This window comes from Giraffa tippelskirchi, chromosome 7, assembly GCF_054371585.1.
Source record: "Giraffa tippelskirchi isolate mGirTip1 chromosome 7, T2T-mGirTip1v1.2.pri, whole genome shotgun sequence".
In the NCBI taxonomy this organism is placed as follows: domain Eukaryota; kingdom Metazoa; phylum Chordata; class Mammalia; order Artiodactyla; family Giraffidae; genus Giraffa; species Giraffa tippelskirchi.
Genome location: NC_137281.1, coordinates 151,327,745 through 151,342,373, shown reverse-complemented (window position 1 = coordinate 151,342,373; position 14,629 = coordinate 151,327,745).

Genomic DNA, 14,629 nt, shown 5'->3' with positions numbered 1-14,629 from the left:
GCGTGAAAGTGAAAAGTGAAAATGAAGTCAGTCAGTCGTGTCCGACTCTTCGCGACCCCATGGACTTCAGCCTACCAGGCTCCTCTGTCCATGGGATTTTCCAGGCAAGAGTACTGGAGTGGGTTGCCATTGCCTTCTCCGGACATTCCTTTTACATTGACCTTAATGACTTATAAAGCTAAAAAAATCTGGTCAATAGTAAGAAATTTTATTCCTCTTTGCAAATTTACAGAAAAGACAATTTATTCTCTATAGAAAATTGTATGACAGTATTGTTATATTTTGAAGGATGATAAAAAATGAAGTCACAAAATATAAGAAATGTATCAGGTAGTTAATTAGTAAAGAATACTGCATTTTCTGATGCTACTAGTATTTCTCAGCCTTTTAAAATTTGTAATTTGTTCTGATGTCTTTTCAACATTCTGAATAGCTCCTAACATTTGCACCCAAGTTTTTCATTTGTAACTATGCATTTTTTTTTCCTTAGAAAGGGCCTTCCCAAATTACAGAAACTTTGAACCTCATAAAACTTGTGTTTTCCCTTATGCCACATTATTGACTAAGGAAAATTGGTAGATAATTGTCCCCATTAGTGAGCCAAAGTCCTTGGATCTGCAAAGTCGACAAACGTCAAATCACTGAAATCACATGAGACTTCTATTTCCAGTAACTGTAGTGCTTCTTTCTCTTTTGGGGTGGGATAGGAGGACAGGGAGGAAGACCGAAATTTTGGCAGGTGAAACTCCTTACCTGATCCTGACAGTGACAAAGATTGCCAGCCTCTCAGGCTGGGATGGTCTCATCAATCACCCCGTGCTTAAACTATTAGCACTGTCAGATTCCTCTTAAGAGATGACAATTCAAGGGTAGCTTTCTTCACCCAGTGAAACTCCCTCAATCAAAAGAGCAAAATGCTTAATTGGAAGGAGGAGCAAGACTGCATATTTCTGGCAACAAGAACTGGCTGCATATTACTTTCAATCCACAGAGTTCCTTGTACTCATTTTTGCAAGACTATGAAAGAGATCTTCCGCAGAAGCCCTTGACTTGCTGGTACAAGAGTTGGGGCAGGGCTTGTATCCTTTGCCTTTGAAGGGAGTGGTTGTGATGCTGGGAATAAGAAGGTTACAACAACTTTGCCTGTACACTCTCACAAGTGATGCCTGATTAAAAATAATAACGATAATCACATGCCCATATTTGTTTGTACATGCATTATCTTTGTAGGATGGGCAGAAAGGTATTGCTGGCTGAGGGTATTAGAAATGAAAGCCAACTCTTAAGCTTCGCCCTCACTTAGTAACAGGAGGAAGGTTGCAATGGACTGTCTTTAGGGATTGTGAGGATTATTCAGTCCTGAAAGCAGAGTTGAAATTTTTTGCTGCTGCTGCTAAGTCGCTTCAGTCGTGTCCGACTTTGTGCGACCCCACAGAAGGCAGCCCACCAGGCTCTGCCATCCCTGGGATTCTCCAGGCAAGAACACTGGAGTGGGTTGCCATTTCCTTCTCCAATGCGTGGAAGTGAAAAGTGAAAGGTGAAGTTTCTCAGTCGTGTCCGACTCTCAGCGACCCCATGGACTGCAGCCTACCAGGCTCCTCCATCCATGGGATTTTCCAGGCAAGAGTACTGGAGTGGGTTGCCATTGACCCTAATGCAAATAGCGTTAGGATAGCAAATAGGATAGCTGTCTAAAGAGTAGCATGTAACTTCTGGTATTATTATTATTTTTTTTTAATTACATGAGTTGAAGAGCAATCACAATGCAAGTAGAAGCTTATTTGAGTTCTAGCTGCTCAGATGGTGTCATTTCTATAAACATTTACAAAGATCTGTTATTGAAGGATTTAAGTTTTTTGGGGCTTGCATATTTATTGTATTATTTTGAAAGTAAAGGGATGAAAATACGCTTCATAAGTTTCTATTTCTCTTAAAGATCATGCTCTCTTATTGCTATTGGGCATCTTTTGACTAACATCAATTAGTTTTATTTTTTTTTCTGCTGTAGAAAGAACAGAGCTCCCATTTGGGGGTGAAACAGGGAGAAAGCATCTCAGTTGGCCTTTTACTAAATCCTTTTCTCCTTTCCTCCACTTCTAAATGACCTAGAGAATTAAAAAAATATGCCTGTTGGCCACTTAACTTAATGAAACTGTTAATATCTAGTGAAAGAACCTTGCCTCTGTATGCTCTAGATACATATATGAATAGAACTGCTCTGGTCTCACACCTGCCCTGAATGTCAGGGTAATCCATGTCAGTCATGGACCGGCTTTGAAATCCTCATTCTCAGAAAACTAAGTTAAGAAGCGCGGAAGAGAGATGGCACGGGAGCAAGCCGTTTGGGGGGCTAGAGATCAGCCGCAAAATTGTCTGGTTAAAAATAAACTCTCAATTTTTCTTTTAAAGACGTCTATCACTTGTGTCAAAGGGGGTCCTTGTTGGCTTGCCTCACAATTATATGATTTTCTTTAAAGCAACATGGATGTAAAAGAGGCAGTAGTTCCACTCTTTGTTTCTTAAGTTACCCCATTTTAGGAATTGGTTGTATTAGTTATCACTTATGGTTATTCTAAATCTGTCTTTTTCAACTGGGATTGATTCTGTTCCCCAGGGAACATTTGACAGTATGCAAGACATTTCTGAGTGGGAGATTAGATGAGACAGTGAAACTAAGCATCTGGTAGGTGGGTGGATAGCTTCATCTCTGTTGGCCATCCAGTTAGGGAGTAATCTAGTGGTTTCAGAGTAATGAGTCAAGTTGGTGTAAAACCTTTCAGAGCTTAAGACAAATAAGTGTATCTGTACTTTTTATAATTTTCATAAATTGACTAGAAGTCATTAGGTCCACTGTATTTGCTGTTATGCAAAAATCTTGTCTACCACCACTAAGTAAATATTTGCTGTTTCAATTTGTTATCCTACCTGATGAAATTCTCAGTTTAGAAATCACAGATGGTATTATCTAACAATTTTTGACAGCTTATTTGGATAACTAGAAATGATTCTGTGGAATTGATAGAAATGCCTATAGAATATAAAATCACTGTTAATGTTAGAGAAATTTTGAGTAAATTAATAGAAGTATTTTAAGTTAAAGATCCATTATTAAATTTGAATCTCACAGCTACACTCAACCCACTCCATAGATCTCTCCATTATGCTTAGATCTTGAACAAAATCTAGTTTATTTCAAATATGGAACCATTTATGTGTTTTGCAACTATCATGAGATTTCAGAGGAAAACTAGAAAGATAATCATAACACTAGAAATTGGTCCTGTAATAAAGAGACTAAATAAATTAGAAGTATTAGGCCTATGAAATTTAAAAGTGATATGAAGTCATTTATTGAGCATGGAGGACTATCATAAAGGACAAAAATAAACTAATACCTATTACTGTAGAAGGCGGAGCAAAAAGAAGTGGATAATTTATAAATTAGAAGGGAGTATTTCCAAGAGTGAGATAGTCAAGTGTTGTTGTGTGTTACTGAAGGAAAAAATCTGAAATCTACAGTTTCTAAAAATAGGAACATTTAACTTATGTTCAACAGTTCAGCTATTTTAATTGCAGCCTGTATTAGTTTCCTACAGCTGCTATATTGGATAATCACAAATCAGTTGGCTTTAGCCAATAGAAATTTTTCCCTTACCATTCTGGAGGCCAGGAATCTGAACTCAGTATCACTGAGTCAAAATTAAGCTGTGGTTAGGGTCATGCCTCCTCTTGAGGCTTTAGGGAAGAATCCTTTCATTTTCTCTTCTAGTCAACATCCCTTGGTTTGTGACCACATCATTCTAATCTTTAAGGCTCTCATCTTCAAGTTGCGTTTTGCTGTGTCTTGTCATACCTTTGTGTGTGTGTGTGTGTGTGTGTGTGAAATCTTCCTCTGCCTCCCTTTTGTGAGGATGCATGACAGCATTTAGAGCCCACCCGGATAATCCACAATATAATCACATCTACAAAGACCTTTTTTCCAAATATGGTAACATGTATGGATTCTAGGAATTAGAATTTAGACTTAGTATCTTTTTGGGGTGAGGTTTTGGTTGTTTTGTTTTGTTGTTTTTTCCAGCCTACTACACAAATTGAGGGAGAACCTGATAGAGTGCTTCAGGAACACGTCCAGCGTTACGGTTTTGTAATTCAAAGAGTATGACCTTTGGCAATTTGCTTTCCCCTCTCTCAGCCTTGGTTTTCTTACAAAGTGAGTTTAAGACTGGTATGTAGGCCAATAAGATTGTTCTGAAGATTAAATGACTTAACACAATTAGAGGAGTGACTAGTACTAAGAAGTCTCAATAAGTGTCAGCTGTCATTACTTGTTGGTGCTGTCTGTGTTGATATTATCATAAAAGAAGGATTAGGTGAGATGATAATTGGGCACCTACTTGGTGGCCTATTATATAATCCACGTTTCTTTACACGTGCGTGCTTGGTCGCTCAGTCATGTCCGACTCTTTGTGACTCAGTGGACTGTAGCCCACCAGGCTTCTCTGTGCATAGGATTTTCCAGGCAAGAATACTGGAGTGGGTTGCCATTTCTTCCTGCAGGGAATCTTCCTGACTAAGGGATCGAACATGAGTCTCTCGTGTGTCCTGTTTTGGAAGGCGGATTCTTTAACCCCGAGCCACCTGGGAAACCCCCACAGTTCTTTGCTATTACTTTATTCTTTCTTGACGTGTTTAATGAAGTAAAGTCTTGACTTGGTATCCAAAGAATATATTTGATCAGCTTTGTCAAATTTATCGAACATTGTCTACAATCAGGACAGACTAAGCTACCCTCCAAAACTGAGACAGCAACTCAGAAGTCAAGTCTTACAAATGTTTCCATTAATAATAAAAGCCTTAGGAGTAGTAGAGATGACCATATGATCAGAGAAGAAATTATCTGATACTCTAAAAATATTTGAGTCACCTCTTCAACTTTTTATGAACGTAAGTAAAATCTCAAACTATATCCTTTCCTGCTAAATTGAGTACCATCCTTACAAAACCTGACTTGTTTAATATGAGTCTTCATTCAGGTTGGCCTTTGTACTTCTAAAACTTTAGACTATCCTTTCCCCCCTCCCCATCATTACTATAGAATAAGCACAGTTCAGTTCAGTTCAGCTCAGTTCGGTCGCTCAGTCGTGTCCGACTCTTTGCAACCCCATGAACCGCAGCACGCCAGGTCTCCTTGTCCATCACCAACTCCCGGAGTCCACCCAAACCATGTCCATCAAGTCGATGATTCCATCCAACCATCTCTTCCTTTGTCGTCTCCTTCTTCTCCTGCCCTCAATCTTTCCCAGCATCAGGGACTTTTCAAATGAGTCAGCTCTTCGCATGAGGTGGCCAAAGTGTTGGAGTTTCAGCTTCAGCATCAGTCCTTCCAATGAACACCCAGGACTGATCTGCTTTAGGATGGACTGGTTGGATCTCCTTGCAGTCCAAGGGACTCTCAAGAGTCGTCTCCAACACCACAGTTCAAAAGCATCAATTCTTCTGCGCTCAGCTTTCTTTATAGTCCAACTCTCACATCCATACATGACTACTGGAAAAACCATAGCCTTGACTAGATGGATCTTTGTTTGCAAAGTAATGTCTCTGCTTTTTAATATGCTGTCTAGGTTGGTCATAACTTTGCTTCCAAGGAGTAAGCGTCTTTTAATTTCATGGCTGCAGTCACCATCTGTGGTGATTTTAGAGCCCAGAAAAATAAAGTCAGCCACTGTTTCCACTGTTTCCCCATCTATTTGCCATGAAGTGATGGGACCGGATGCCATGATCTTAGTTTTCTGAATGTTGAGCTTTAAGCCAACTTTTTCACTCTCCTCTTTCACTTTCATCAAGAGGCTCTTTAGTTCTTCTTCACTTTCTGCCATAAGGAAAGTGATTACTATAGTATAAGCACAACTAATGTGTTAATAAGAAAGCAACATATTGTGTACAAAACCTTTTCTAGTCAAAGGTTTTGTTGCTTAGTTGCCAAGCCCTGTCCACTTCCTTTGTGACCCCATGGACTGCAGCCTGTCAGGCTCCTCTGTCCATGGGATTTCCCAGGCAAGAATACTGGAGTGAGTCGCCATTTCCTATTTCAGGGGATCTTCCTGACCCAAGGATCAAACCCACATCTTCTGCATTGGCAGGCAGATTCTTTATGACTGAGCCACCTGGGAAGCCCAGTCAAGGGTTTTACTAGGTCTTATAAATGGTGACGTTCTGTGTTCGCACATACATTTTAGGTGTCATCATTTTGAAGAAGAAACTACTATGCCTACTACACACACTAATTGGTGGGGCCTAATTCCTTTCAGGGGCTACATTAGGCCAATGACAGAGTCATTGATTGACTAGACTAAAAATAATATTAATTTACTTTTATTATTAATATGTTATGATTTAAAAAACAAGATTTCAACAATGTCAAGAGTGCACCAATAGAAAGAATATTTTCTTTTTTTTTCTTTTTTCTGTGCATTTCACCAAGGAATACCATGGGTAGCTCAAGAGAAATGGCAATCTGTAGCCTTTTTGCTATTTGAAATCCTATTAGGTTAAACAGTACGAAATTGCTATTTTTGCAAATCATAACAGGTTGAATATGGTGGTTTCATATTGTACAAGGTAAACTACCCCTGTGAAAAAGGAGCTCAATTTTCCAGAGCTATTAAATGAAAGTAGCTAGATGAAACATTCAAGTATACAGGGAAAATTTTGCATTTTCAAGTTACTTGTATTTCTCCTGAAAAATATAAACTAAGTCTTCTTTCACATCCTTTACTTTAGTGTCAGTGATTATGGGAACATACATTATTAAAAGAAGGGAAATGAGCAAAAGAAATTCATAGTGGAGAAACTAGGTAAATAGAAAACAATGAAAAATGCAGATTGTTACAAACTTTGTAATCATTTCTGTTTGACAGTTTTTATCTCTTTAAATGTTTATCTTCTTACTCATTTTTATTTCATTTTATGTGTCTCATCAAGTTGGATATCACTCAATGTTTAGCTCTTTGGTGTCTGAACATGGAAAGCAGATTGCCCTGGCATTTTTATGTACTGTAGAAAAGGAAAGTCATTTTCATTTATTGAGATTTATTATTTGAATATGTTTTCCAATATAGCAAAGCACACCTACAAAATTTAATGTACATGCATATGAAAGTACACTATTCTGGCATAGCATCAGATAAAATTTTATACTTCCTGTAGGAGAAAATGCAGAGTCAAATAGATGCAAATACTTCTCCCTTCTCCCTGCCACCCTCTTCTTAGTGATCAGTGATATGGTATTATATGGTATAAAATAGAAAGGTATTATATTTTCCACAAAACCCTCCAAAATATCCATTCATCACTTTGGGGGCTGGGGATTGTTCTGGAATGGTAAGTAGTTGAGAAGATGCCAGATCTCTAGTTGAAGAATTTATTACCTTCTGGGAATGTTTGGTGACTTGAAGAAGGAGAATGACTTTGTGGAATTAGGCATACAGATCTATTATTATGGATTTCACAAAGTTAAATTTTATGTTCATATGATGTTTGTTTTTATATTAAATTTCTGATTTTTTTATCAATGTAGCTTTGTCATTAGAAATTTCACATCAAGAAATATATTAGCTTGTCATTGATCACCTCCCTGAATTCTTTTCATAAGGTTTTGTTCCATCAGAATTGCCAGATTCTTATGACCTAGTTGGCAACTTCATGTCATACCTTTGAAATGCATTGCATTTTGGCGTGGATGCAAATGAGTAAATTGAGACCACTTCTTAATTTACAAAACAACCTTACTCTGAGTCAGCATGTGTGCTACATACAATAAAAAAACAAATGAAAAAAGGAAATAACTGTGGTTCAAGAATTAATGAAACATGTTACAGTTTTATTATCTATGTACACTTTTTTTTTTATACCACAGCCATCACTGTAGCACAAGGGTACTCAGATGAAGATGGGATTCAAGCTCAGAGATACTGGGAAGAAATGTCTATTTTCCATTTCTTTCTTAGTGGCTTGACGGATGTGTCAGAGTGATTAAAAAGGTAGATACGAAACAATAAATCAATTAGCTAGCTAACTTATATGATACTTTCTGTAGGCAAAGAAACATTGTAGATGTTTTTGGAGAATCAAAAATCTTGACTTCCTTCAAAATTACATGAGAAGCAGGAAAGTGGGTGCAGATGAAACAAGATTGGTCATGAGTTCATATTGTGGAAACTGGCTGATGGGTACCTGAGGGTCCCTTATTCTCATTGCTCTAGTTGTGCATATGGTTGAATTTTCCCTTAATAAACAGTGTTTTCAAATCCCAGGATTTAACTATTTCCCAGCAGGAGCTTATACTCTAAATATGGAAGTAAGAATGTTCATTGTTCCCCAATGCAACAAGTTCTGCATTTCATATGTGTGCACGCATGCTAAGTCGCTTCAGCCGTGTCCAACTTTGTTTGACCCTGTGGACTATAACCCACCAGGTTCCTCTGTCCATGGGATTCTCTAGGCAAGAATACTGGAGTGGGTTGCTATGCCCTCCTCCAGGGGATCGTCCCAATTTAGGGATCAAATCCGCATCTCTTACGTGTCCTGCATAGGCAGGTGTGTTCTTTACCACTAGCGCCACCTGGGAAGTCCCCTGGATTTCACAATATCTCCTATTTCCATAAAATACTGATTTCTGCATTTTTCTTTGACTAGCTCATAAATTTTCCCAACAAGTAAACATCTTCAATGTTTCTAATTCTGCTTTCTGTACACTGGCAAGATGATTTGTCAAGAGAGGTCTAAGGTAATAAAAATCACAAAAAAAAAGAAGCAAGAGGGATATTCTAAGGTATAGACTGAAGAGAACAGAAGGAATGAAAATTTGGATTAAAGTCATTCTGAGTTACTGGATCCATTTTTTTCCCCACCTGTAGCAGTTTAAAGCCCATACTGTTTGAAAGTCACTAATTTGGAATCTCAATATGCTTTAGGAGTTTCCTTGGTGTAGTATCTGTGTGTGTGTTAAGTGGCTTCAGTCATGTTTGTGACCCCATGGACTGTAGCCTGCCAGGCTCCTCTGTCCATGGGATTCTCCAGGCAAGAATACTGGAGTGGTTTGCAGTGCCCTCCTCCAGGGGATCTTCCCGAAACAGGGACTGAACCCATGGCTCCTGCATTGGCAGACAGGTTCTTTACCACCAGCACCACCTGGGAAACCCAGTGAGGTACCTAGAGAACCTAAAAATAAGATGATTTCCTTGAAATCATGTAAGTGTGGTCGTGGAGAACTGGACTTGATCTTGTTTCTGCTATCCCTGTCATTGATGTGTTCTTTAACTAGATGTGAATAGCACGGCCAAGTGCTTCCCAGCATCCACGGCATGGCCATAACACTAAGGTGTTAAGATTGAATTTGTACATGGTAACTTCCTGCCAGCTGAAAAGCAGACAGAGTATAATACCCAGGTCCTTGTTTCTTGTTACTGATAGGATCTGTCCAAAGAGTTTTGAGCAAATTTTTTCATTTTGTGTAGTTATAACAACTCTATTGTTTATAAAAAGAAGCTTATTTATTTCTAAATAACTTTCCCTGGTGGCTCAGATGGTAGAGACTCTGGCTACAATGCAGGAGACCTGGTTCAATTCCAGGGTCAGGAAGATCCCCTGGAGAAGGGAATGGCAGCCCACTCCAGTATTATTGCCTAGAGAATTCCTTGGACAGAGGAGCCTGGTGGGCTATGGTCTATGAGGTCTTGAAGAGGTAGACACAACAGAGTGACTAACACACACACACACATACAGCTTATGTTCCAGAGTAAAAAAATTCTATGTGAGTTCATTTAATAGAGATTAATGATAAAATATTACAAACGCAGATGTATATGAAAACATTGTTTAAAGCTTGCTCCATTAACAAGCACTACATTTCTAAATACAATTTTGCAGAACTATATTTAGTGGGGCATGTGTATATTCTTCATTAACTCTTTCTTGACTTACCACACATGTCTATGTGCGCTCAGTTCTGTCCGACTCTTTGTGACCCCATGGACTGTAGTCTGCCAGGCTCGTCTGTCCATGGGATTCTCCAGGCAAGAATACTGTACTGGGTAGCCATTCCTTTTTCCAGGGCACTTCCCAACTAGGGACTGAACCCATGTCTCCTGCATATTGTTTACCACTGAGCCACCTGGAAAGTCCCTATCCCACATAGAATGGACTAATTCTTCCTTTAGGGTTTCCCTGGTGGCCACCAGTATAGAATCTGCCTGCCAGTGCAGGAGACTCAGGTAGACTGGTGGGCTACAGCCCATGGGATTGCAAAAGAGTCAGACAGGACTTAGGGACTTGAACAACAGCAACAATTCTTCCTTTATGCCATACTGTTTGCTGCAGTTCTCTCTGTTAGAGCCCCTAGAATGCTGAGTTGCCTTCTTTGGTCTTTGGTTTACATGTCTGTCTCCCCCTATTGGACTCTGAATTTGATTGAGACCCAGGGATCCTTTTCAATGCAAGTATGATGACGAGCTCTTTGTACGTTTCAGTAGACATTTGTAGTCAGAGGAAGGCTATCTGAATAAATGTCTTGTCGTGACTAATCCTTTGAGTGAACTTGAGCTAATTTTACAATGTAAGCAAATGTCTTTGGCTTTTTCCTATCCTTTTTCTCACTTTCCCGTATCCTTTCATTGGGAGCTGCATATAGAAAAGCAAAGTATTTTGCTCACTGACTTCCAATTTCACACCCCTTCCTTGAACATCTACATTCTTTATATTTCTCTATTTTTCCCAATATTTAGCATCTATTGTAATCAAGGAATTGAATGTTATCAATTATGTCCTTCTCCCCTCCAATATTTATTATCAATACATTTATTCTTCTAAATCCTTGCCTCTTGACTCCTTCCAACCCACAAAGACTACCAATTCTGTCTGGAAAAGCCATTCTGTCACATAAGAAAACAAATAACATTGATAGCTCTTTGGAGACTATTGGGATTCCCTGGTGACTCAGACAGTAAAGAGTCTGCCAGTAACGCAGGAGACCCAGTTTCATTCCCTGGGTCAGGAAGATCCCCTGGAGAAGGGAATGGCTACCCACTCCAGTATCCTTGCCTGGTGAATTCCATGGACAAAGGAGCGGGTGGGCTACAGTTCAGGGGTTCACAAAGAGTTGGATACAACTGAACAACTAACACTTTGCAGTTATAGTTCTGGAGAGTAGGGGCATGTTTTCATGTAGCATGAATAAAACAAAGTACCACACATATTAATAGACACTGAATTTTGTTAAGGCTTCAGTTTGATAAGCATATTATCCACTAAAATGTCAGTGGTTTTCCTCCTTTGTTATTGAACTTTTATCTACCCAATTGTGGTCTAGGAAACTTAGGAAGTCAGTTGCTTTCTAGAATCAGAAATATTTGGGTAGTTTTTCTTTCTATTCTCCCTAGAATCATGAAAGATGCAGAAGTGTGTCATGGTGAATAATTTAGAGTTGAGTTTCATACTTCTCTAGAGGTCTCTCAAACAGGTTCAGTTCAGTTCTGAGTCTGCACAAAGATTCAGGTCGATTGTTGTTATTCTTTAGGCAAAATTTGCTCCCATCTCTAACATTCCCAATGACAGCTAATCTTTCCTGTTTCCACTAAGTACACAAGTGGTTCCCTAAAGTCAGGTAGAGCAGGTTAGTAATTAATACTAAAATTAGATCTGGCCTGCCAGGAATATTTTTTTTTTCGAAAGAAGTCTTTATTAGAAGGAGCTTACTGACTTGAGCAGGTCTGAATAAACTTATCAGCCAAAATTGCTTTTTGAGTATTTTTTTTTTAAAGACTAAGTATTTTCACAAAGCATGGATATGTTAGCCCCCAACATGATAAAAATGTGGGAAGACAGCTTTAGCTCCATTTTAAGGAAGAGAAATGAATTCAGAGGTTTTTGTTTGGTCATATGGGCCTGTGTGGCCCCAGAAATGGATGGAGTCTGGTGATGGTTACAACAAGATATCTCTTGATAAGAGGTGAATGCCAATTTTCTGAGTAAGCTGTTATTATTTAACATTTAGCAAGAAGCACTAGAGATATTTGCTCTGAAGAATTTGAAGCCTTGATATTTATTTTTATTTATTTATTGGCTATGCTGAGTCTTCGTTGCTGTGAGGGCTTTTCTCTAGTTTTGGCCAGTGGAGGCTACTCTCTAGCTGCAGTGCACAAACTTCTCATTGCAGAATTTGAGGGCTTAGATTTAGATCATTACTGATACAAAAAAAAATCATAAAGAGTATTGATTCTATTTTGGGAAGGCAGATTTTGAGTCCTTAAAACATTATAGAAAATTTCCCTGGGAAAACAAAACTATTCAAGAATTTGTAGTTATCCATTTTTAAAATTTTTTGTACAAGCTGGGTTTAGAAAAGGCAGAGGAACCAGAGATCAAATTGCCAACAGTTGTTGGATCATGAAGAAAGCAAAGGAATTCCAGAAAAACATCTACTTCTGCTCTAGTGGCAACGCCAAAGCCTTTGACTATGTGGATCACAACAAACTGAAAAAATCTTAAAGAGATGGAAATGAATACTAAACTACCTTACCTGTCTCCTGAGAGACCTATAAGCAGGTCAGTAAGCAACAGTTAGAACTGGACATGGAACAACAGACTGGCTCCAAATTGGGAAAGAAGTATGACAAGGCTGTGTATTGTCACCCTGCTTATTAAATTTCTATGCAGAGTACATCATGCAGAAAGCTGGGCTGGATGAATTACTAGCTGGAATCAAGACTGCTGGGAGAAATACAAACAACATCAGATATGCAGATGATACCATTCTAATGGTGGAAAGTGAAGAGGAACTAAAGAGTCTCTTGATAAAGGTGAAAGAGAAGAGTGAAAAGCTGGCTTAAAATTCACCTTCAAAAAATGAAGATCATGGCATCTGGCCCCATCACTTCATAGCAAATAGATGGGGAAAAAGTGGAAACAGTGACAGATTTTATTTTCCTGGGCTCCAAAATCACTCTGGATAGGGACTGCAGCCATGAAATTAAAAGACATTTGCTCCTTGGAAGGAAAGCTATGACAAACCTAGACAGCATATTGAAAAGCAGAGACATCAGTTTGCTGACAAATGTCCATCTAGTCAAAGCTGTGGTTTTCCAGTAGTCATGTACAGATATGAGAGTTGGACCATAAGGAAGGCTGAGCACCAAAGAATTGATGCTTTAGAACTGTGGTGCTGGAGAAGAATCTTAAGAGTCCTTAGGACAGCAAAGAGGTCAAACCAGTCAATCCTAAAGGAAATCAACCCTGAATATTCACTGGAAGGACTGATGCTGAAACTCCAATACTTTGGCCACCTGATGTGAAGAGTCGATTCATTGGAAAAGACTCTGATGCTGGCAAAGATTGAAGGTAAAAGGAGAAGGGGGCAGCAGAGGATGAGATGGTTAGATTAGCATCACTGAATCAACAGATATGAATTTGAGCAAACTCTGGGAAACAGTAGAGATCGGAACGGAGGAGACTGGCTTGCTGTAGTCAATGGGGTCACAAAGAGTTAGACATGGCTTAGTGACTGAACAACAACAATCTTTAGATAATCATTAACCTAAGTGGTTGTGTCTTGATAAAAGATACCAGTGTCCATTTAATAAATGAGGCTGAATTTTAAAAACTGATTTGAATTTCATGCTTTGTATTTTCTCCTTAGAAGACATGCTAATTCATTCACATCTACCGACTCTTAGAAAGGCATAACTATTTAGTTAATCATACAAAAAATAAGTCTTCAGAATTGAAATGGACAAAGAGATAATTTATGATTATGGTATTCTGCCATTAGCCCAGCTGGATTATTTTATGTATGTGTTATATAATGACTTATTCTTAACTATTATCTTAATAGCACCAGAGGCTTAAAAGGGTTTTGAGAGATTATCTCATTGGCCTCCCTCTCTACCTCAAGTAGAGGTCCACTGATAACATTTTCATAACCTCCCTTGGGGATGTATCTTATTGTACAGTCAATCTCATTGCAGGTATTTTATCCCCATATCAAACATGGATTTTTCATGCTACAGTTAATTCTATTAGCTTCACCACTTTCACTGAACTTGAAATAGAATATCTATCTTATTTTCTCTGGGCATTTGAACCTACTGATTCTTGACAGAGGAGGTGTGGCATCCTTTGCTTTCAGTGGGAACAAGCTACAGTATTACCTCTAGAATGGCATGAACCAGCATGTGTCTTAATATTTATTTTTGCCAAGCTCTGTGTTCATGTACTCAGCATATGAGTGAGGTGATATATAAGTGATTTTTTTTTAAAGCTACTGTAAAACCGTTTATAGAGAATGACTTATTTTAAAACCTAATTATCATCTGGTGGGTCCCTATGAGCTGTGGAATGAAACAAAGGGGAAGAAAAGTTTTTCCAAAAATGATGTCTGATTCTGTGTTGCCTTGTTTCTCTTGATCTGTTGCATTGGGTCAAGGATTTGGGGAGAATGAAGACACTGAATCAAATTTTGGGAAAAGAGAAGATGAGTTCAATTTGTTCCTTCTGAGGGCTTTTGGTCCTGAAGGAATTCATTGCGTGTAACTTCACAGAATGTTCTTCTCATCTGTTCCACAACCCTCCATCCAAC